The 19,779-nt window shown below is 46.3% G+C and overlaps 1 pseudogene; it reads left to right on the top strand.

Annotated features, from left to right (window-relative positions):
- The first annotated feature begins 8,350 nt into the window (after positions 1 to 8,350).
- The window catches only part of LOC106581074 (WD repeat-containing protein 81-like), a 30,094-nt pseudogene continuing 18,665 nt past the window's right edge, over positions 8,351 to 19,779 (top strand).

Raw genomic sequence — 19,779 nt, 5'->3', positions numbered from 1 at the left:
GGCCTATATGTTCAAGTAATTGGAGTGGAGGATACGTGTGTAAATAATGAATCGCTTCTTGTTGGAATGCGGTTGTTGAGTAAGGACAAAGATGCTCTAATTCTCATTGGTCTAACGTTATCTGTGGTAAGGATGGGAAACCGTTTGAGGTGTCAAATGGGGAAGTATGTGCTTGGAAAAGTGGAGTCTGTCAGTGACCAGTAGTGGTTTTATTTTGATTAATTGTATTTCTGACAAGCAGAAGAAGACAGCAGTGGGCCTCAAAAGAATCCGGACAACAGAGGTTTTATGGTTTGAACATCGGAGTAGAGCACCCGTCAAAGGAGTCATCTCAGGGGTGACGACGGGTGTTCAGGTTGAATACCTGAAGATAATTCCTGGTGTGGTTTGTTGCATCCTAAGATGCTAGGATCTTTTACTGAAAACTCCAAAGCGTACTTATAAAAAACGGAACAGATTTATTTAATGTTCACCTTAACACATTACAGTCGACTACTCTATACAGTGTCTTTGGCCCAACTCTCCAATACAGTGGCTTGCTTAAGTATTCACCCCCTTGACATTTTTCCTATTTTGTTGCCTTACAACCTGGAATTAAAATGGATTTTGGGAGGGTTTGTATCATTTGATATACACAACATGCCTACCACTTTGAAGATGCTAAATATTTTTTATCATGAAACAAACAAGAAATAAGACAAAAAAACAGAACTTGAGCGTGCATAACTATTCACCTCCCACAAAGTCAATACTTTGTAGAGCCACCTTTTGTAGCAATTACTGCTGCATGTCTCTTGGGGTATGCCTCTATAAGCTTGGTATATCTCGCCACCGAGATTTTTGCTCATTCTTCAATGCAAAACTGCTCCAGCTCCTTCAAGTTGGATGGGTTCTGCTGATGTACAGCAATCTTTAAGTCATACCACAGATTCTCAATTGGATTGAGGTCTGGGCTTTGACTAGGCCATTCCAAGACATTTAAATGTTTCCCCTTAAACCACTCGACTGTTGCTTTAGCAGTATGCTTAGGGTCATTGTCCTGCTGGAAGGTGAACCTCCGTCCAAGTCTCAAATCTCTGGAAGACTGAAACCAGTTTCCCTAGAGAATTTCCCTGCATTTAGTGCCATGCATTATTCCTTCAATTCTGACCAGCTTCCCAGTCCCTGCCGATGAAAAATATCCCCACAGCATGATGCTGCCACCACCATGCTTCACTGTGGGGATGGTGATCCCGGGGTGAGGAGAGGTGTTGGGTTTGCACCAGACATAGCGTTTTCCTTGATTGCCAAAAAGCTCAATTTTAGTCTCATCTGACCAGAGTTCCTTCTACCATATGTTTGGGGAGTCTCCCACATGCCTTTTGATGAACACCAAACATGTTTGCTTATTTTTTTCTGGCCACTCTTCCGTAAAGCCCAGCTCTGTGGAGTGTACGGCTTGAAGTGGTCCTATGGACAGATACTCCAATCGCCGCTATGGAGCTTTGCAGCTCCTTCGGGGTTATCTTTGGTCTCTTTGTTGCCTCTCTGATGAATGCCCTCCTTGCCTGGTCCATGAGTTTTGGTGGGCGGCCCTCTCTTGGCAGGTTTGTTGTGGTGCCATATTCTTTCAATTAAAAAAAAATGTATTTAATGGTGCTCCGTGGGATGTTCAAAGTTTCGTATATTTTTTTATAATGCAACCCTGATCTGTACTTCTCCACAACTTTGTCCCTGACCTGTTTGGAGAGCTCCTTGGTCTTCATAGTGCTGCTTGCTTGGTGGTGCCCCTTGCTTGTGGTTTTGTAGACTCTGGGGCCTTTCAAACAGGTGTATATATACTGAGATCATGTGACACTTAAATAAAGTCCACCTGTGTGCAATCTAACTTATGTGACTTCTGAAGGTAATTGGTTGAACCAGATCTTATTTAGGGGCTTCATAGCAAAAGGGGTGAAAACATATGCATGCACCACTTTTCAATGTTATATTTTGTAGAATTTTTTTAAACAGGTAATATTTTTCATTTCACTTCACCAATTTGGACTATTTTGTAAGTCCATTACATGAAATCCAAATAAAAATTCATTTAAAATTGCAGGTTGTAATGCAACAAAAATAGGAAAAACACCAAGTGGGTGAACACTTTTGCAAGGCACTGTGCATCATTGAACTTTTACCGACCTTGCATCTCGTAATCAAATCACTTCAATGCAGGAACGGAAACCCCATTATCATTTGTTAATTCAAATAACTCAACACCTGCATTCAAATCCCATTGGCTATTTGCAACCATTTTACATCTAAACTCATTAACACATAATACATTTCTCAATACACCACACTCCTCCCTGGAAATTCTCACTTCCTTTGAAAACATCCTTGATGAACATCATGAGTTTTCCAAAACAGTTTTTCACTTATCAACTCATATACAACCTGTTAACAGATCCAATTGGTCCGGAGGCCTTCTGACCCTTTTTGGCCTCTCATTACGCTTAGGGCCCTCAGGCACACAGCCTGGCACAATCTGTGTCTCTGTATGCATGCCTGTCACAGTCGTTGTTCCCTGGTCCCAATCAGAAATGTTCCACTCTGACACATTCAGGTCTTCTCTTTCATTGTGTTGCATCATCATTTGATCCACATGCTTCTTACACAATTTTCCCTCAGTCTGCACTAAGTAGGTTACAGGACCAAGTACCCTATTCACAAACCCGGGTATCCATTTCTCCCTCTCTCCTCCCTGGTAATCTCGGACAAGCACTGTTTGTTCTGAATGAAAAAAACAAAGACGCTTGCCGACCCCCTTGTCCTGTATCTTAGACTGCATGTCAGCTTAAAAACTGTGTTTAACCAGTGATAACCTCGTTCTAACCTGTCATTTTAGGAACAACTCTGCTGGAATTTTTCCAGTTGTGGCATGTGGCGTATTCCTGTAGGCAAACAGAATGTTGTCCACACTATGCTGTACAGACTGTCCTGATGACTTGTCCTTTTCTAGAGCCTGTTTTAGATTTCTGTACAAGTCGCTCTGCTGCGCCATTTGAAGCCGCATGATACGGAGTTGACTTGATGTGTTTCACCCCATTCAACTGGAAGAATGTCTCCATCTCTTTTAACACCAGCTGTGGCCCATTGTCTGAAACACACTCCTCAACTAACCCGTAGGCTGATAACATTCCCCGGAGTGTCTCTACCGTGGCTGTAGCTGAAGTATTACTCATACACTTTACTTCTGGCCAGCGTGAGTATGCATCCGTAACTACTAAGAACTGGTGCTTTCCCTTTTGAGCAAAATCTAAACTCAGCAAAAAAAGAAACGTCCCTTTTTCAGGACCCAGTCTTTCAAAGATAATTCATAAAAATCCAAATAACTTCACAGATCTTCATTGTAAAGGTTTAAACACTGTTTCCCATGCTTGTTCAATGAACCACAAACAATTAATGAACATGCACCTGTGGAACGGTCGTTAAGACACTAACAGCTTACAGACAGTAGGCAATTAATGTCACAGTTATGAAAACTTAGGACACTAAAGAGGCCTTTCTACTGACTCTGGAATAACACCAAAAGAAAGATGCCCAGGGCCCCTGCTCATCTGCGTGAACGTGCCTTAGGCATGCTGCAAGGAGACATGAGGACTGCAGATGTGGCCAGGGCAATAAATTGCAATGTCCGTACTGTGAGACGCCTAAGACAGCGCTACAGGACAGACAGCTGATTGTCCTCGCAGTGGCAGACCACGTGTAACAACACCTGCACAGGATCGGTACATCCGAACATCACACCTGCGGGACAGGTACAGGATGGCAACAACAACTGCCAGAGTTACACCAGGATCACACAATCCCTCCATCAGTGCTCAGACTGCCCGCAATAGGCTGAGAGAGGCTGGACTGAGGGCTTGTAGGCCTGTTGTAAGGCAGGTCTTCACCAGACATCACCGGCAACAACGTCGCCTATCGGCACAAACCCACCGTCGCTGGACCAGACAGGACTAGCAAAAAGTTCTCTTCACTGACGAGTCGCGGTTTTGTCTCACCAGCAGGTGATGGTCGGAATCTCGTTTATCGTCGAAAGTAATGAGCGTTACACCGAGGCCTGTACTCTGGAGTGGGATCGATTTGGAGGTGGAGGGTCCGTCGTGGTCTGGGGCAGTGTGTCACAGCATCATCGGACTGAGCTTGTTGTCATTGCAGCCAATCTCAACGCTGTGCGTTACAGGGAAGACATCCTCCTCCCTCATGTGGTACCCTTCCTGCAGGCTCATCCTGACATGACATTCTAGCATGACAATGCCACCAGCCATACTGCTCGTTCTGTACGTGATTTCCTGCAAGACAGGAATGTCAGTGCTGCCATGGCCAGCGATGAGCCCGGATCTCAATCCCATTGAGCACGTCTGGGACCTGTTGGATCAGAGGGTGAGGGTTAGGGCCATTCCCCCCCCAGAAATGTCCAGGAACTTGCAGGTGCCTTGGTGGAAGAGTGGGGTAACATCTCACAGCAGGAACTGGCAAATCTGGTGCAGTCCATGAGGAGGAGATGCACTGCAGTACTTAATGCAGCTGGTGGCCACACCAGATACTGACTGTTACTTTTGATTTTGACCCCCCTTTGTTCAGGGACACATTATTCCATTTCTGTTAGTCACGTCTGTGGAACTTGTTCAGTTTATGTCTCAGTTGTTGAATCTTATGTTCATACAAATATTTACACATGTTAAGTTTGCTGAAAATAAACGCAGTTGACAGTGAGAGGACGTTTCTTTTTTTGCTGAGTTTATATGGATGCGCTGCCAGGGCCTCTCAGGCCATTTCCAAGGATGCACTGGTGCAAGGTTCGGCATATGTCTATTAGACTGACACACCTGGCATCTCCTTACCATGTCTTCTATGTCTGAGTCTAACCTGGGCCTCCAAAAGTGACTCCTTGAAAGAGCTTTCATTTTGACCATGCCCCCGTGGTTTTCATGTAGCTCCTTCAGTAGGTACCTCTGTAGAGTAGCCTTCACCACCGCTCTCATACCCCGTAACACACAATCACTTTCTACAGTGAGCTCATCCCTTCTCACCCAACAAGGCTTTCGTTCAGGATCAGTAACATGGTTAGGCCACCCTGTAAGTGTGAAGTGCTTCACTTTTGCCAAACCCTTGTCCTTGGTAGTTTCCCTGGCTATGTCCTTAGCTAAAATGGGAAGTACATCTAAAAATGACACTCGATAGTTTGGATTTCTCTCTGCCCCCCCATGACATTGCCATAGTAGGTAAGTAAAGCTAGATATGCTCTGAGCTCTGTCACGTTAGTTGGCACTGGAGTCTTTGCTATGGCTTCAGTCTTGTCCTGCACTGGATGTAGCCCCTGTTCGTCTATCCTGTGACCTAAGTAAGTGACACGACTGAAAAAATGCATACTTGTCCCTGTTTACTCTTAACCCATGCTCTTGCAGCCTCTTTAACACTGCTTTAAAGTTCTGTAAGTGGTCGTCTGCCAATTTCCCTGTGATAATGTCATCTAGAAAGCACACAACCCCAGGTAAACCCTGTAAGACCTGGTCTATAATACATTGGAATACACCTGGAACGCTTGATACTCCATAAGGCAGTCTATTAATCTGGTAAAAACCCTTCAACGTGTTTATAGTCAGGAAATGCTTTGACTCTTGATCTACCTCCACTTGCTGGTAGGCCTGTGTAAGTTCTAACTTTGTGAACTGTTTACTCCCGGTTAAAGTAGCAAACGAGTCCTGGGTCTTTGGTAAGGGGTACTGGTCCACATCCACCCATGCATTTACAGTCACCTTGTAATCATGACATATTCTGACACCCCCGTTTGTCTTTAGAACGCAAACTATAGGTGCTGCCCATTCACTGTATTCTATGGGTGTGATCACTCCTTGTTTTTCTAGCTCTATAAGCTGTTTGTCTACTGCCTCTCTGAGTGCATAAGGCACAGGTCAAGCCTTACAAAACTTTGGAACAGCTTTCTCTGACACTTGAATTTTGGCTTAACTCCCTTTACCACACCCAGTTCACCACTAAACACCTCAGCATATTTATCACACAGCTGGCAACTGGGTCTGACACATGGTTCACTCTTGACCAATCTAATTTGAGGTGCTGAATCCAGTTCCTCCCCATTAGCGTAGGACCCTTCCCTTTTGACACTAATAGAGGTAGTGGTAACATCTGAGCACCACATTTCACTTTAACCTCAAGCTGTCCCAATAACTGAATCGGCTGAGCTGAGTAAGTTCTCAAAACATCACAGTTTATGCTTCTTAAATCTGCTGTTGTACAGCTTCTCTGAGATAATAGACATGGCAGTACCAGTATCTATCTCCATCTTTATCTTTTCCCGTTACATGTCACCATGACCATGTAAGGTTTCACACAGTAAAAAGTCCCAAGTCCTTTTCTGACTGGTGATTTCTGACTGTGCTGGAGCCTTTAGGCAATAGCAGTTCTGCCTCCTCAACTTGATCTGTTGTCAAGTAGCCTGTCCCCTTCACTGGATTAGAGTGCGCTGTTTGAGAGCGTTGCTTAGAAAACGTGCTGACATCCACTGTTTCTCCCGGTCGGATCCAGGTCGATGCCCCTCCCATTTTGTGCTCAACTGATCGGTTTTCAACTGAGTTGGTGTCTTGGCATTTTTCCTATTTTGTTGCATTACAACCTGTAATTTTTAATTGATTTTTATTTGGATTTCATGTAATGGACATACAAAATAGTCCAAATTGGTGAAGTGAAATGAAAAAATAACTTGTTTCAAAAGTTACAAAAAAAAATAAAAAAATTAAAAGTGGTGCGTTCATTTGTATTCACCCCTTTTGCTATGAAGTCCCTGAATAAGATCTGGTGCAACCAATTACCTTCAGAAGTCACATAATTAGTTAGATTGCACACAGGTGGACTTTATTTAAGTGTCACATAATCTGTCACATGATCTCAGTATATATACACTTGTCTGAAAGGCCCTAGAGTCTGCAACACCACTAAGCAAGCAGCATTATGAAGACCAAGGAGCTTGCCAAACAGGTCAGGGACAAAGTTGTGGAGAAGTACAGATCAGGGTTGGGTTATAAAAAAATATCAGAAACTTTGAACATCCCACAGAGCACCATTAAATCCATTATTAAAAAATTGAAAGAATATGGCACCACAACAAACCTGCCAAGAGAGGGCCGCCCACCAAAACTCACGGACCAGGCAAAGAGGGCATTACTCAGAGAGGCAACAAAGAGACCAAAGATAACCCTGAAGGAGCTACAAAGCTCCACAGCGGAGATCGGAGTATCTGTCCATAGGACCACTTTAAGCCGTACACTCCACAGAGCTGGGCTTTATGGAAGAGTGGCCAGAAAAAAGCCCTTGCTTAAAGAACAAAATAAGCAAACATGTTTGGTGTTCTCCAAAAGGCATGTGGGAGACTCCCCAAACATATGGAAGAAGGTACTCTGGTCAGACTGGGAAACTGGTCAGAATTGAAGGAATGATGCATGGTGCTAAATACAGGGAAATTCTTGAGGGAAACCTGTTTCAGTTTTCCAGAGATTTGAGACTAGGATGGAGGTTCATCATCCAGCAGGACAATGACCCTAAGCATACTGCTAAAGTAACACTCGAGTGGTTTAAGGGGAAACATTTAAATGTCTTGGAATGGCCTAGTCAAAGCCCAGACCTCAATCCAATTGAGAATCTGTGGTACGACTTAAAGATTGCTGTAAATCAGCAGAACCCATCCAACTTGAAGGAGCGGGAGCAGTTTTGCCTAGAAGAATGAGCAAAAATCTCGGTGGCGAGATATTCCAAGCTTATAGAGGCATACCCCAAGAGACATGCAGCAGTAATTGCTACAAAACGTGGCTCTACAAAGTATTGACTTTGTGGGAGGTGAATAGTTATGCACGCTCAAGTTCTGTTTTTTTGTCTTATTTCTTGTTTGTTTAATGATAAAAAATATTTAGCATCTTCAAAGTGGTAGGCATGTTGTGTATATCAAATGATACAAACCCTCCCAAAATCCATTTTAATTCCAGGTTGTAAGGCAACAAAATAGGAAAAATACCAAGGGGGTGAATAGTTCCGCAAGCCACTGTAAGGGTGATGGAAATTGGTGGCAAAACTGTAGTAAATGTTTGCTGCCAGATAAAAGATACCATGTGTGTTAAAGGTGGATTTTGTTGCGTTCATTGTTACAGTATATACTGTACAGCACAAGTCTTAAAGAAGTCTAAGAAACTAGACATTACTGTAGCAGCAGCAGAAAAGTTTTTGGCACACAAGGATTTTACATCGGAAGGCGTACTGGCGCCGGAAGACCCGCCCTTTCATGTTCCCGGTGAGCCTGTGTAGGGATCAGGTCAGTTTATTTTTTTATTTTTAACAAAAGTGTATTTATTTTGGTAGTTCAGTTTTGGGGGGGGATCCTGTTACCATCCCGCATAGTATGTGGTGGGATGCACATTAAATTGTGTAATCGCCAATATACCACAGAAGTAATAGTCTACACACAGAGAATGTACATTTTCGACAACTCGTTTGAAGGAATCACATGCGCGTGCACGGAATAGGGTCACGTGAGTTGTCGAATTCAAAACATCCTTGGCTGACAAGTTGCTTCTTAAAGAATACACTTGTGCATCTGCTCAAATAGAACATCCCAATTAATTTCAGACTCAGTATGGAACCTGACGTTGTATTAGGTACTGTCACAGGTACGTGAGGAGTTCATATAAGAAAAGTTAGCTAGTTGTTGACCTTGCTAGCTGAGATCTGCAGCTAGTTAATTAAATTGTTAGCTAAATTTATCCCGTCCTATTTTTTTCAGATAGCTAGCGAGTCTCTCGCTGAATGCATTGCAATTTATTTGTATGCATTACTATAAAGTGTCGTACGACTCGGAGACTGAAATTGAAGACTTTTAGCTAGTTAGCTCACAACACTGACATTGCTTGTACCAGCAAAGATGGTGGATATATGAAGGTAGTTAATTCTGCTGTGTATTTAGGCTGTTTACCGTAATAATAAAAACAAATTCCGGTCTACTTAACGCGGTGTGTATCCCCTAGACACCAATGCAATAGTACCTGGCTGGGTCTGGTCTACTTAATTAATTGATTTGCATTGAACCGCTAGTGGGGTGTCTCGCTTCCTCTTCCGTCTCTGGTACCAGTCCAGTTCAATAACGGTTGTTACATGCCACTCCCACGACATTCGGTATCACTTACTATATGCCGCGCCCACTGCCATTGAGGAGGCTGGCGCTGTCTTGCCCACTCCGGCACAGTAAGTGGCGGTAACGTGATGCCACCCACCGAAAAACCCCACCGAAGGAGGCTGCTAGCTAGGCGACACCGGTACACAGTGTCCTTCGGCCCCGCATTCTGAGCGCTGTTTTCCCTCAAACCCTGTCCTAACTAACACCTCAATGCGAAACTCTGTCCCAGCTAGCTAGCAGCCTCAATGGGAAACCCTGTCCTAGCTAGCTAGCAGCCTCAATGGGAAACCCTGTCCTAGCTAGCTAGCAGCCTCAATGGGAAACCCTGTCCTAGCTAGCTAGCAGCCTCAATGGGAAACCCTGTCCTAGCTAGCTAGCAGCCTCAATGGGAAACCCTGTCCTAGCTAGTTAGCAGCCTCAATGGGAAACCCTGTCCTAGCTAACTGGTAGCCTCAATGGGAAACCCTGTCCTAGCTAGCTGGCAGCCTCAATGCGAAACCCTGTCCTAGCTAGCTAACAGCCTCAATGTGAAACCCTGTCCTAGCTAGCTAGCAGCCACAATGGGGAAACCCTTTCCTAGCTAGCAGCCTCACTGGGAAACCCTGTCCTAGCTAGTTAGCAGCCTCACTGGGAAGCCCTGTCCTAGCTAGCTGGCAGCCTCAATGCGAAACCCTGTCCTAGCTAGCTAACAGCCTCAATGGGAAACCCTGTCCTAGCTAGCTAGCAGCCACAATGGGGAAACCCTTTCCTAGCTAGCAGCCTCACTGGGAAACCCTGTCCTAGCTAGCTAGCAGCCTCACTGGGAAACCCTGTCCTAGCTAGCTAGCAGCCTCACTGGGAAACCCTGTCCTAGCTAGCTAGCAGCCTCACTGGGAAACCCTGTCCTAGCTAGCTAGCAGCCTCAATGGGAAACCCTGTCCTAGCTAGCTAGCAGCCTCACTGGGAAACCCTGTCCTAGCTAGCTAGCAGCCTCACTGGGAAACCCTGTCCTAGCTAGCTAGCAGCCTCACTGGGAAACCCTGTCCCAGCTAGCTAGCAGCCTCACTGGGAAACCCTGTCCTAGCTAGCTAGCAGCCTCAATGGGAAACCCTGTCCCAGCTAACTAGCCGCTCAATGGCAGTAGTAAGTGACGCGTGCCATGTAGTAAACACGTTCTGCAGATAGACCCTTCTCGTCTCCGTTAGGCTAAGCTCTGCTCCCATGGCTCCTACTGCCTGTCCAATGGCTTAGTGGAAGATGAAGTGGCATGATAATCTGCAGCTCTCATCTTCATATTGTCTTCTTCCACTGAGCTTTCACTTGTTGCACTTGTGTTGATTAGCTGGCTGGATCTATTTTCTTCTTGGCAGTAGGAGAGTCATGTGAGTTGAGTGTAAAAATTCACATCCTCTCAACCTCACATTTTATTTGTCACATGCTTTGTAAACAACAGGTTTTATTTTTTTAAATGTTTGTTCTTAACTGACTTGCCTAGTTAAACTAATTATTTTTTACTGCCTCGTTCAGGTGTAGAACGATTTTTTTTTTTTACCTTGTCAGCTCGGGGATTCGATCTAGCAACCTTTCGGTTACTGGCCCAACACTCCAACCACTAGGCTACATGCCACCCCGCAACAAATAAATGCACCATGAGTAATGATAACATGGCTATATACACAGGGTACCAGTACTGAGTCGATGTGCAGGGGTACGTGGTAATTGAGGTAGATATGTACACTGTACAGTACATACGGGTAGGGTCAAATTGAATAGGCAACAGGGTAGATAATAAGCAGTAGCAGCTTTGCTATCATTCATGTCAGCAGCACCACCCCTGGACAAGCTCACTCGTTGGTTTAGTGTAAAATTAATGAAAGTCTGGTTTCTATGTAGACTTGTATTTTTTTCAACCGTTAACCAGGTTCATCTTACCAAAATTTTGTTTAATATTGTAATGCAACTTGGTAATTTATATTCTATTTCAAATGTTTCACAGGAAACATCATCAGACACTTCCTTCTTCAATGGAAGAGTGAGAGAGTCATCCTCTGTGCTGGAGGGAGCCATTGGGAGGACAGTAGGACAGTGTGTCTGTCTGTCAGACCTGGAGGAGTAGGTCACCATGGAGTGGCTAGTGTCGGCTGTAGGGAAGGACCTAGGGTTGGACCGTTGGCAGCTGGGTCCAGGGCCCCACCCGCTGGGTGATGGGCCTAAGGGAGAGGTGGGTCATCCGTTGTGCCCGTTCAGAGAGCGCCAGTGAGCCTGAGATTCGCACCTACCTCTAGCGCTCCCTGGTGAAGCTGCCTCCTGGCTGGCCCTGTGTGTGCATCCAGGGCTTGAGGAAAAGCAAGCTGAGCTACAGGCTGGCAAGGGATCCAGGCTGTCAACTAGTCTCCCAGGATTCTTTCATGAAGACCATGCAGGGGGTATCACAACATAATTTCAGGTATTCCAGTTAATTGCGTAAATATTTTTTGGGGGTCAACTTTAATTGCGAAATAACAGCATTATACAGTATTTTAAGCACTTAGATATAAGTAGTTAAAATGTGAAACTCCTAATAAATGAATTGTAAAATTTTGGCCTGAAAATGTAATACATTTATGAATGTGTGATAAAACATGGTTGAGAGTCGTTACGGTATTCATCTGTTTTGGTCCTTTCACAGAAACCTGTGGTGCGAGGCTCATCACAGCCACGTGTAGCACTATGCAGGGGCTACAGAACAGATGCATGTAGCAGCCATAGATGCTTTGTGCCAAGCGCTGCAAAAGCTCTTCTGCTCTACGTTCGTCTCATCCCTCTCCCCTGCCAGAGACAAGGACAAAGACAACCCATTCTCCCCAACCAGCTCTTCCTCCTTCACTAAGCACCCCTCAGACCAACTGTGTCCTAACGTCCTCTCTGCTGAGTGCCTACTGGAGTCAGCAGAGATGCTCTACGTGGTTCTCCCTTACACCCAGTACTCACTCCACGACATCGTCAGCTACAGCCCAGCCAAGCTGGCCAACAGCCATGCTAAAGTGCGGTTCATCCTCTACCAGTTACTGATCGCGTTGCGGGCCTGACAGGCGTCGGGGCTGTCCGGTGGAGATCTTTCCCTGCAGGACATAGAGGTGGACGAGCAGCTCTGCAGCCACCTCAAGGTCAACCTGGCCCATTATGAAAAGCTGGGGGAGGACAGAGAGGCTGACTGCTATGTTACAGAGGCAAAAGTTCCAAGAAGCTTCAAGGCGAGGGATCAGAGCTCAGGTGTAACCGTGATAAGAGGCTGTGTAGAGATTGTTTTGATGAGCTCAAGTCCTTGGTCCTGGACTGGGTCCATGGTAGAGTCAGCAACTTCTGCTACCTGATGGAGCTGAACAAGTTAGCTGGACGGCGGGAGGGAGACCCTAACTACCACCCGGTCCTGCCCTGGGTGGTGGACTTCACTGTGCCATATGGGAGGTTCCAGGACCTCAGACGGTCCAAGTTCAGGCTGAACAAAGGAGACAAGCGGCTGGGCTTTACCTATGAGATGACCAAAGAGGCCCTTGCAGCAGCGGTGGCTAACGGAGGTGGGGCAGGCAGTATAATAGGAGACCTGGGTCTGGGTGGGTCTGTAGGAGCCGGTGGTTCAGGGCTGTCTGAACACCTACACGTGCCCCATCACATCCCAGACGTGTTATCAGACATCACCTACTATGTCTACAGGGCCCGGCAGACACCCAAGACAGTGCTGTGCAGCCATGTCAATTCTCAGTGGGAACCGAACGAATACCCAGCCAGTATGGAACGCATCCAGAGCTGGACCCCGGATGAGTGTATCCCAGAGTTCTACACAGATCCCTCCATATTCTGCTCCATCCACCCTGACATGCCGGATCTGGAAGTTACCCTGTGGTGTAACTCCTGTGAGGAGTTCATCGAGGTGCACAGATGCCTCTTGGAGAGCATAGAGGTGTCAGCAGCTGCACTACTGGATAGACCTGACGTTCGGCTACAAGCTGTCCGGTAAAGAAGCCAACAAGGGCAAGAACGTGTGCCTGCACCTGGTGGACAACCACACCCATCTGACCAGGTACGGAGTGGTCCAGCTGTTTGACCAGCCCCACCCACCCACCCCGCCTTGCACCTTACCAGTACTCGCCACCTGAACCCCCTCTGCTAGGCCCCTCCTCTCTCAACGTGCCTCCTCTACAGATCCCAACGCTAGATGCCATGGTGGACGGAATGGTCCCAGAGGCTACGGGGTGGACCATGATGGACCGAGATGAAGAGCTAGGACACAGTACGGAGGCTCTAGACTCACTCAGTGGAGGGCCCTCCACTGGCACTTCCACTACCTCCTCCGTCCCTCTACCTTTCATCAGCACCGCAAGGTCTGGGGGGAAGACTGGAGGAGAGCACCCAGCCATGGTGGTGTCCCAGTCGCCCAGCTCTGTCCCTGGGGAGTGGGCATCAGGTAATGCCACCTGGGCTCTGGCATATGCAATGCCATGCTACAGAGAGGGGGCACCATAAACAAGGAGCACGGATGACTTCAAGATCACCCTGCCTGAGGGCTTCAGTCCCCTTCAACCTCTGGAAGAGCTGGAGAAACTGAACAACTTCCTGGTGAATAGCCTCCATGCAGAAGTCTGGCACCAATCTGACTCCAGGAAGGAGAGGACAGGAGCTCCACAATGTCTCCCCTGTCTAGCAGAACTCTACCAGAGGGACATGCAGCCTCTGGCGTCATAGCAGAGATCTTCTACTCGTCTAAACTGCGGGGTGTGAAACCAGGCACCCCCCTGAGTGAGCGCTTCCAGGCTGCGATAAAGCTATGTTCGGCCAGCCTGCGTGACGTGCCACTGCATCATGCTCTTGAAACACTGCTAAATCTACGGCAGCACTCCTCCAAAGCCAATGTAGAGAAACCATGTTGTCCTCCACCTCTTCTATTTAAATACGACCCCATTTATGAGGGTCTCCCACCCCCAAATCCCTGTCAGTTACTGAGCCCCATCCTCTCCCCATTGCCTTTCCCCACCTATTTCCCTGCCCTCTACCATTTCATCTACTCCTATCATTTCATGATGGAGACCACCTGCAGCCTTCTAAGTCGCGATGTGGTCCACCTATGGCAGCAGCTGGAGACACTGTTACAGGGAGTCATCACAGCTGAGGGGCTGGAGATCCTCCTGCCCTTTGTGCTGGCGCTCATGCTAGAGGAGTCCACTGCTGTGTATGCTGCCTGGTACCTGTTTGAGCCCATCTCTAGGGTACTTGGGCCCAGAAACGCGGCCAAGTATCTTCTGAAGCCCCTGGTCAGTGTGCATTAGATCTTGCGGTGCCTCAGAGGTTGCTTCTACCTCTACACAGACTGCTTTGTTCTGCAGCTGATTATCAGACTGGGCCTGCAGGCCTTCCTGTCCAGCCTCCTGCCACATGTGCTCCAGATAATCTCTGGCTTTGAGAGCTGCAGCTCGGGCTTCGGGCCCCAAAGGGAGGCCAGCAAAGGCCTGAGGGGAGGGGCATTTGACCTTGGAGAGGAGGAGGACTACCAGGAAGGCAGGCCATCCTCAGGCTCTGTGAGTGGGAAGGTGGGAGGGGGCAGTGGAGGGGCTGGGGTTGTAGGGGTGGGGGGAGATCCAGAGCTGGTGGACTACTCCTCAGGTGTTAGCTTCAATGACCAGGTGTTCCTCTCAGAGGGTGAGGACTTCCAGAATGGCTTCTACGTTAACAATGGAGCAGGGGGAGTTACTGGGGGGAAACTGCAGAGTCAGAACTCACCAGCAGGAGGCAACGAGCAGGACCAGGTGTCTTTGAGCTTGGGGAAGCTGAGCGACAAGGGCAGCACTAGCCAGGTCTCTATCGGAGATGCCGACTCCACTTGGGACCGAGCCAGTCTGAAGTCAGCTGACAGCAGCCAGGACTTGAAGCAGGCCAGCGAGGGAGGGGAGCTGGAGGAAGAGACTGAGACAGACTGAGGAAGGGAAGGAGAGAGGGACAGGGGAGGGCAGTGGTCCCAGCCTAGAACTGACTTTATCTGGCTGCACAGAGGAGACAGTGGCCACCCTGGAGGGTGAGTTTATCAATGGCATGGATTTGGAAGACTCACAGAAAGACATGGTGGGAGAGGAGGAGGAGGAAGAGCATGACCCGTCAGAGGAGGAGGAGGAAAAAGATCCTTCTAGGTGAGATTCTACTAACATATCATAACCACACTGTGTGTGTGAGTATGAGAGCGAGTGGGTAGATTTGAGTTTAGCAGAGTGTGTAATAAGCCTATCTGAGTGAGAGGATATCAACACCTAACCACTCATGTCACTCCTGCAGTCTGATTCTAGAATTCTGCTCTGAGCTCCAGAACCATAACCACATGCTCTAGATCTGTTAGAATTCTTCTCTGAATTACAGAACCCATTCTGTTCAGAATTCATGACAGGAAAAGATAATGATTGCATGTTTTATTATTAGGTTAGAAACTGAATATGTGCTTATCATATGATCTCTGGTCTTTGCTGAAGAAATAACTAAGTACAGTGTCTTCATTAGACACTATAGGGTTACAAGTTATGACAGTATACAGAAAAGCTGTTGGTTATGCCCGTAGGCTAAATCATACAGCGTTCATGGCATTCACTTCACATAGGGAAGAGCAGGAAGGTGGTGAAGTGACTGGAAGTCGATAGCCCGCAGGGAGACTCATGCACACCACGTCCCCCAGTCGAGAACCACCACGTTGGAAATTGGTTCGTTGTTGCCGCTGTGGAGTTTTTTCACCTTTTATACAAGTTCACACCCAGCAAAGCAGAGCCCCGGCGGTCCATGGTGGTGAATCTGAAGTAGTATACTTCTTTCACTGGTGCTGTGAAGATACCTGTTTCAGAGGGGAAAATGGGGAGGGATCAAATTTATTTATAAAGCCCTTCTTACATCAGCTGATATCTCAGTGTTGTACAGAAACCCAGCCTAAAACCCCAAACAGCAAGCAATGCAGGTGTAGAAGCACAGTGGCTAGGAAAAACTCCCTAGAAAGGCCAGAACATAGGAAGGAACCTAGGCTATGAGGGGTGGCCAGTCCTCTTCTGGCTGTGCCAGGTGGCGACTATAACAGAACATGGCCAAATGTTCATAGATGACCAACAGGGTCAAATGATAATAATCACAGTGGTTGTCGAGGGTGCAACAGGTCAGCACCTCAGGAGTAAATGTCAGTTGGCTTTTCGTAGCCGATCACATTCAGAGTATCTCTACCGCTCCTGCTGTCTGTAGAGAGTTGAAAACAGCAGGTCTGGGACAGGTAGCACGTCCGGTGAACAGGTCAGGGTTCCATAGCCGCAGGCAGAACAGTTGAAACTGGAGCAGCAGCACGGCCAGGTGGACTGGGGACAGCAAGGAGTCATCAGGCCAGGTAGTCCTGAGGCATGGACTCAGGTCGAGAGAAAGGTCGAGAGAGAGAAAATACTTTAATTCACACAGGACACCGGATAAGACAGGAGGAATACTCCAGATATTCAGACTGACCCTAGCCCCCCAACGCATAAATACTGGAGGCTGAGACAGGAGGGGTCGGGAGACACTGTGGCCCCATCCGACGATACCCCCGGACAGGGCCAAACAGGCAGGACATAACCCCACCCACTTTGCCAAAGCACAGGCCCCACACCACTAGAGGGATATCTTCAACCACCAACCTACCATCCTGAGACAAGGCTGAGTATAGCCCACAAAGATCTCCGCCACGGCACAACCCAAGGGGGGGGGGCGCCAACCCAGACAGGAAGATCACGTCAGTGACTCAACCCACTCAAGTGACGCACCACTCCTAGGGACGGCATGGAAGAGCACCCGTAAGCCAGTGACTCAGCCCCTGTAATAGGGTTAGAGGCAGAGAATCCCAGTGGAGAGATGGGAACCGGCCAGGCAGAGACAGCAAGGGTGGTTCGTTGCTCCAGTGCCTTTCCGTTCACCTTCACACTCCTGGGCCAGACTACACTCAATCATAGGACCTACTGAAGAGATGAGTCTTCAATAAAGACTTAAAGGTTGAGACCGAGTCTGCGTCTCTCACATGGGTAGGCAGACCATTCCATAAAAATTGAGCTCTATAGGAGAAAGCCCTGCCTCCAGCTGTTTGCTTAGAAATTCTAGGGACAATAAGGAGGCCTGCGTCTTGTGACCGTAGCGTACGTGTAGGTATGTACGGCAGGACCAAATCAGAAAGATAGGTAGGAGCAAGCCCATGTAATGCTTTGTAGGTTAGCAGTAACACCTTGAAATCAGCCCTTGCCTTAACAGGAAGCCAGTGTGGAGAGGCTAGCACTGGAGTAATATGATACAAATTTGGGGTTCTAGTCAAGATTCTAGCAGCCGTGTTTAGCACTAACTGAAGTTTATTTAGTGCTTTATCCGGGTAGCTGGAAAGTAGAGCATTGCAGTAGTCTAACCTAGAAGTGACAAAAGCATGGATCAACAATGTAGGTCTCTTATAGACATGTACATTGGTGTGTAAGCACTGAAGATGCTACCTGTATTTGGGCTGTAGGCCCTGCCCAATGTTTGATGACGGTTTTGTAGACCAATGTGGTTTCAGTGTTGAAGGGTCCGACATGCATTGCTCCCGAGTTCAATAAAGAGGTGTAGAATGCCACCTTGGGTCTGCCTGCGCCGCAGACACAGGAGAGAACACATCAAGTTTGTTCAATAAACATATTGAACTAGATTTGTTGAACAATAGTTAGTTTGCGTAAAATTTGTGTTAAGTTCACATCTGTTTTACCTGCATTCTCTGTCTTCTGATCCCACACCTGGCTCTCACTGTTTGTCATTCTGGCCTCTCAGGCTAAAGTGCCAAGGGAAAAAAAACATTCAACATTGATAAACAATTAGGCCTATTTGGTCAAAAGTGCACTTGGAAGACTCCCACATCCTACTGTCGCAGTCTGGAATATACCCTACCCTTCAGTGTTTGTAGAAAATATCTGGTGTATGAATGCCTATTGTTACTACAGCTCTTTTTACCATAACATCACCCCAAAAGCAGTCTTACTATATCACCCCCAAAGTAGGTCTCTTTAACGATGTTAAATAGGCTAATGTTCCATTGTTCATCTTTTCAACTTCTAACGAGAGTTCCAGTAAAATAATCTCTGCTGTTTGTGTGGAGAAAAAAAAGGTTTTGTGATATAGGGTGACGTCTCACTGCTCAGAGTTGGTGAAAATGCGCTTTGGTGATGAAGTTTCACTTCCCTATGTTAATAAAATACATTTTACCTAGACAAATAGGATCATGTTCTGAATCGTTGAGTGGGGTCTTTCTCTAACATATCATTAACATTATATCCGAGCTCTGTTGACATAGCAGTTCATGTTTCTTTTACGTTTTGTGGTCATCTTACAAGTTGTTTTCCGCGGGTCACAAAAAGATAAATTGGCATTACACTATCTGAGTTAAATGTGAAAGGCTTTGAAAATAAGACGCTTGGTATACGCTCAGTGCTCCATTGACATTTCAGAGATATGCTAGTTTTTGTGAAATCTTCTAAAAAGAACAGGAATTTCAAATTAATTTGAAAAGCGTATATACTAAAATATGAAAATACTATTGTTATGTCTAAAAATCAATATTGATCTTACCTCTATTGTTTGTTTTATGTCCTGCAGATTCGAGAAGATGACGAGTTCAACAAAGTGAGCCCGTCAGGTAGCCAGTAGCCTTAATTCTGGCATAGAATCCAGCCTAGCTGATGCGATGCAATTTTCCGAATTCTTTACCACATTTTATTTTATGCCTCCATTGATTTAGTCACTAATTCTGGCCATCCTACTATATATTATCTTAACATCTTCATCTGTTTTAAAAGTTTTCAGTGTAGGTCCTATGATGACAAATGATACTCTACCGGTGTTCTCTGTCTTCAGCTCCTCCACCTATTTCTCACTGTCCATCAGTTTGGCCTCCATGTTTCTCAACTCCACTGTCTGTTCCACCACCATGTCTCTCAGCGATCTCATTTCAGTCCAGATGTCAGGGCTGGTACTTTCACTCCCTTTATCCCTCCTTCTACTATCCCCCTGAACCCATGCCCCAGACAGACAGACCAGCAACACCAGCAGAGTTACAGCAGCACCCTTCATTCTTAAACAATGCCTCGTCATTAAATCTCTACAGTAGTCTACTGAGTGAAATTGTCTTTATACACACATCCAGAAAATACAAAGTTGAATGCTACAGTGCTGGACTTTGCCCTGGACAAATGTAGCCTGAAATTCAGACCTGTTTTGTGCTAACATTACCCTCCTTCAAATAAAAATCGAATCAAATTTTATTTGTCACGTGCGCCGAATACAACAGGTGTCGACCTTACCGTGAAATGCTTACTAAACCAACATTGCAGTTTTAAGAAAATAGTTAAGAACATATTTACAAAATAAAGTTAAAAAAATATAATAATATATATGCAGTACCAGTCAAAAGTTTGGACACACCTACTCATTCAAGGGTTTTTCTTTATTTTTTACTATTTTCTAAATTGTATAATATTAGTGAAGACATCAAAACTATGAAATAACACATATGGAATCATGTAGTAACCAAAAAAGTGTTCAACAAATCTACATATATTTGAGAT

This window comes from Salmo salar, chromosome ssa20 (genome assembly GCF_905237065.1).
Source record: "Salmo salar chromosome ssa20, Ssal_v3.1, whole genome shotgun sequence".
NCBI classification, from domain to species: domain Eukaryota; kingdom Metazoa; phylum Chordata; class Actinopteri; order Salmoniformes; family Salmonidae; genus Salmo; species Salmo salar.
The sequence above is the reverse complement of the archived record's forward strand: the minus strand, read 5'-3'. Positions and strand labels throughout refer to the sequence as shown.